Here is a 5,419-nt window from a genome sequence, read left to right as displayed (position 1 = left end):
TTTTTCACTTGATTTTTGAATTTCCACTAATTTTCCCTTTAAATTTCTTGGCTAGGGTTTTATTTTCTCCTTTCTCTCTCTTGTTTCTCGCTTGGCTGAATATTGAAGAAGAAGAATGGGTTATGGGCTGATTTTTTTATGCCTTTTTATTGTTTAATGAAATAATATTATTTTATTCATATTTTAAATATTTTATTAATTCATTTTTTTTTCTAGCCATCCACTTGTCCTACTTTTTCCACCATGCATTCTTTTTGACTTATCCAAGTCTTAAGTGAAATTTTCAGATTTTTCCAAAGTTTTGGTGGAGCAAATTTTTCAAAATTACACTTTTGCCCCCGAACTTTTCAAAAATTACATTTTTGCCCCAAAAATTGGGAATTTACCATAATGCATAATTTGCACTCCTCATACTCATTTCACACTCCAAATAATTAAATTTGATCAAAATCCTTTCAAAAATTAAATTTTCGATTCTGGGTGGTAAAATTACCATTTTACCCTTTTTCTCCACATTATACCGAAATTAAAATTTTTCACTTCTAAACCTCAAATTTTACTCCAATAAGTCAAATGGGGTCAAAAATCTTTTCTAAAAATTTCCATTTTGTCCCTAGGTGGCAAATGACCATTTTGCCCCTGGATAGCGAAAATTTCGGTTTGACTCCAAATTGATCCTCAAACTCCGAATCACTATATTAAACCATTCTGAGACTTTAAAATTCTTAATTTCATCGTAAATTCTCTATTTGATCTAGTTCGAGGTTTAAATCAACTTTGTTGTACCTCTAGGTACAATACCAACTTTTGTAAAAAAATTTTTTTTTCAGGACTCTCTTAGCATGCAAACATGCTATCCATCACATGTATGTCATGACAATTATTTTTATAGAGTCAGGCTTGTCATCTTCTCCCCCACTTAGATCCACCATATGATCTTTCTTCTTGACTGATTTCGACATCCGGCTAAATATTAATATTTTAAAAATTTTATCTTGTCTCCTTGGTACCTGAAATACCTTATTATGCCTTACTTGACTTCTGAATTGCCTTTTATCTCACAAATTCTCCTCTGATAAAATTATTATTATTTTATTGTTATTTTCTCATTTACGAAATATTTTATCCTAAACTACTCCTTTCGTCTTTTATCACTTTTAAACATTTTAATTGACCTCAATTTGCATTCGATCAACTTTATTTATCACTATATCAAAGTATGGGGTATTTCAATTTGGCTCTTGACAAGATTGGAAACTAATTTCCAGAATTTAAGAAAATAAAAATAGAGTATAAAATGCACAGCAATTTAGAGTGTTTCGGTCCAAGACTTACATCCACTACCTTCATTATCCAACCAAGGATTTTCCCACAAATCCACTATGGATCGGTGAAATTCACAAGCTTTCACCAAGCTTTATAATGGCTTTTATCAGGTTTAGCCAAAAACCTTTTACACTAGTTTTTCACGGGCTCAACAAAAACCTAATGTAGTTTTCCAAGGCTCAACCACAACCTTTAACAATCATGCTATCCCGAGCTTGAACAACCCCTTGGAGTGACTCCCTCACTCTAAGAATACAAGAGAAGTAATAAAGAAGTACCTATGATCACTTACTTTGATCTAGATGGTATAAGATGAAGTGTTGAACTCTATTACAAAGATTGGCGTTTAAGTGCAGTAAGGTGCAGTGAAGCTTTTCTGGTTTTTTCTACTTTCTATAGCCCAAATCTCATTCAAGGCTTCAAAAACTTGTTTCTCATTGTTGGAAGACCTTTTTATACTTGGAGATGCAACTCTGATGACAGTTTGACAGTTTATGGCCGTTGGAAACAGTTGAGGATGAGTTCAACCGTTAATCTGTCTTATAGTTCTCTGGTTCAATTTGCAAACAAAGAGCTCTTAGTTGACTGATTGGTTGACTAAGTTAGTTCTGTTTCTGGTTTGCAAATTCTGGCAGAGAGCACTTAGTCGACTGACTTAGTTGACTAAATTAATTATGTTTCTTAAACTCTTCAGCCCACCATTTCTCCAATTTGAAATTTGGTCAACCAATGTTCTTCCTTGTTTCACCAATAAGCTTCCTCCTTGTTATTTAGTTACATCTTGTTGATTTTATCCCTCTTTTTCTTTCAAAAATACTCTTTGAAGAGTCAATAAATTAATTTCATATATTAATTTCCTGCACACTCAAGTAAAGGTATTAGACACAAATAAATGGGAATGTTTTATTATCATCAATAACTAATGGAGAAAACAAAAGGATGGAAAGAAGAAGAACCTGCTGGAAGTGAGGAGAAGGTGCTGGAAGAAATGAGATATTTATCCTAAAGTCAATCAAAGTTTCACGGAATTTACAAAAATGCCCCCTTTATGTTCTTCTGGTGCAGTGCCTTTACTTTGACAAAGATTTTGACCACTTTCTGATTAGAGCTGGTCAAAGTAGTAAACAGAAAAGTTGTAGCTCTACATCTTAGCTTTCTAATGATTCAAAAATCATATCATTTGGACTTCGGTAGTGGGAGATATTCTTGAAAGACCGAAGCAAAAGCAAATAGAGCAACGGTTAATTATGCACCTTTCTTCACCAATTGAAATTATTTTTGATCCTACTCCTATAAAAACATAAAATAATTATAAATAATGTAAAACTAGTATCATTAACTCAAAATAAACATTTAAACATAAATTAAACTAAACTAATAAAATTAATAAAAATACCTACATTCAATCCTAAATCTAGTCCAACTTAGACTAATTAGGTATTTAATCTCCCATTAAATATGTGAATTTGATGCACTCATTAGTCTACCTCTAGTCACGCATCTGTGGAGGTCGGGGTTTCACAATTAGCCAACATATTAAAGTACGGGGTATTATAGTACCTTATTTAAATTGAAACAACTCTTGTCTTAATTAAGACAATATGTAAAGTTACCATTTTTTAACATAAATTTAAATAATTAAATAAAACATGCATTTCAATTTAAACAAATTGAATTCTACGAAGCTAAATAGGGAATCTATTTGCATGAAGATATTCCCACCTCCAATAAACTTAGAATTACTGTTAATCTCATTAAGATAATTTAAGTTTATTAACCATGAAATCATTCCACTATAGATTCATGGTTGCACTATTGGATTAACTACAATTACAAGAAATGATCCAATGTTTAATATCCAATATTGGTTGTCCAAATTGTAAATCTTATGTTGTGAACCCTTATAACCATCCAATAACAAAAGGTAAAACCATCATTTTACCTTTCTTGTCAGTTTTGTCCCCTTTTCTCAAATTTCATCCAATTAGTGATCCAACACTCTAGATCTAATCTTTTGAGTATCAAAATGTGATGAGTAGCTAATTCATCAATCTAGTGAGCCCAGATTATTCACTAGAAGAGATGTTAATGCTCTAAACTTGATTATTTGGATATATGTTTTGTAATGACTCATTCCTCGATCGTTACCGACGTCCGAGTCTTGCTGGAGAACTCGTCAAGTCTTGAACAAGCCTTATTAGAAACCATTGTTAATACATTATATTCATTCGGCCTACTTTATAATCACTTCAGATCATGTAACTTTTTGCAATATGATTTAATAAAAAAGTTTTAATAAATCGACTTAAACTTGATCTCGCATAATTGTAAAAATACATCAAAGTTTATAATCTCCAAATATACATTCGTATTAACATTGATGTCTATTTTCATAACAAAATACATTATGACAACTCGACCTCCAGCAGCGGAGCGACTCGGAATGAAGTGCTATGAGATGCTTTACCTATCCACGATAGACAATAAGTATCGATGAACACATGCTAGGCTAATCACTTATCTACAAAAAAGGAGATAAAGGGGTGAGTCTCACAGACTCAGTGATCATCGACTCCGTAAGTAGGGCGTAGATGGGAAACAAGCTTAGAGCAGATCATTTGAATAATAAAACCAGAGTGTAAAATAAAAACCTTATAAAACTAAACAACTAGTAAGGTATTTGTGCCTTGTAAAAATAATGCTGTAAAATCACAGTGCAACACTTTCCTCGACAAACAATGCCAAAAACAAAGAGTAGTAAAATAAATTTCAATCACTGAAATCATCTATTCGTTCAAAAATACAATAGCCATATAAAAACACACATGCTCCCAAAATGTGTGGCATGTAAAAATAGTCATGTACATCCACATATATCCACTCACGATCAACATATAAAGCATTGAAGGCTTTCAATTAAATAGGGGAGCTACAAAAAAACAATATCTCTCTACCATGCAAAAAAGTACGAGTCCAAAAACTTTCAAGGCTCTCGAGTAGGTAATCATAGATAATCAACCCGTGGACCCTCTTCCACGTAATAACAATTTGGGAGCCCCCCCTTCATAGGATTCCCACAGCCATGGCAGTCTCGATGATGTTGGCTAACATCAAAGAAATCATGTGGTCGCAACCACATATATCAACTCATGGCTTGGCCACGTATAACAACCTGTGGCCTTGCCATGTATAATCGCAGACAGTGGCCTAGCCACGTCTAACAGCTCATCGGCAACCTAAAAGTTCTTTAGCTAGAGCTCACTTGTGCACAACGGTCACACTATCTCGATGTGACATTCGACCTACTCTCAATGCTCTCAGTTTGTCAAAATTGTTTTCAAAACCAAATCAAGGTTTCCAAGAGTTTTCTTTAAATTTGCTGAAAACAAGGTTCGACAACCTTTCAAAATTGCTTTCCACGTTAAAATGCATGGTGTAAATATTTGCATAAAGTTCGGATTAAAAACGGCTCACAAGAAATCAAACTTAAACCATTTATCAAGTGCATTCATCTATGCATACTTCACAAAGATTCAAGGCATGGTTTTTTATGCAAAACATTGCAAAAGGGCTTGTTTCTCGATTTCTAAAACACTTTACATATATGTTTGTCAGGACCCAATTTCTCGGGCCATGACCGGCGCATGAGCTCAATGAGCATAGCTCACTAAGCTCAAGCAAGCCTATCCATTTACCTTTGCTTAACAAATTTATCATATCATGCATACACACACAGTTTTTTTTTTTTGGGTGTGAACATAGCCAAAACACAATGGCATTATCAATAATAATATACATGCACTACACTAGTAATGTATTTAGCAATTTACATTGCATACACATATTCACATTGTTAGATTGTATTCATAATACACAAGGACCCATGACTTCCAACGGAGACATTTACAATAAAAGGGATTACTATCGAATGCCAGACACATACCTAGGAGATACACTACGGGGACTCCTCGATCTAGGGTCCAACAGTTACCTGATCTGAAAACATGAATTTTTATAAAACGTGAGTGCAATACTCAGTAAGTGAACAAGGAAGGGAACAAGCAATAATTAGGGAGAATTTAAAATCATGAAT

Source organism: Theobroma cacao, chromosome 5 (genome assembly GCF_000208745.1).
Source record: "Theobroma cacao cultivar B97-61/B2 chromosome 5, Criollo_cocoa_genome_V2, whole genome shotgun sequence".
NCBI lineage: Eukaryota > Viridiplantae > Streptophyta > Magnoliopsida > Malvales > Malvaceae > Theobroma > Theobroma cacao.
Note: the sequence above shows the minus strand (reverse complement) of the source record.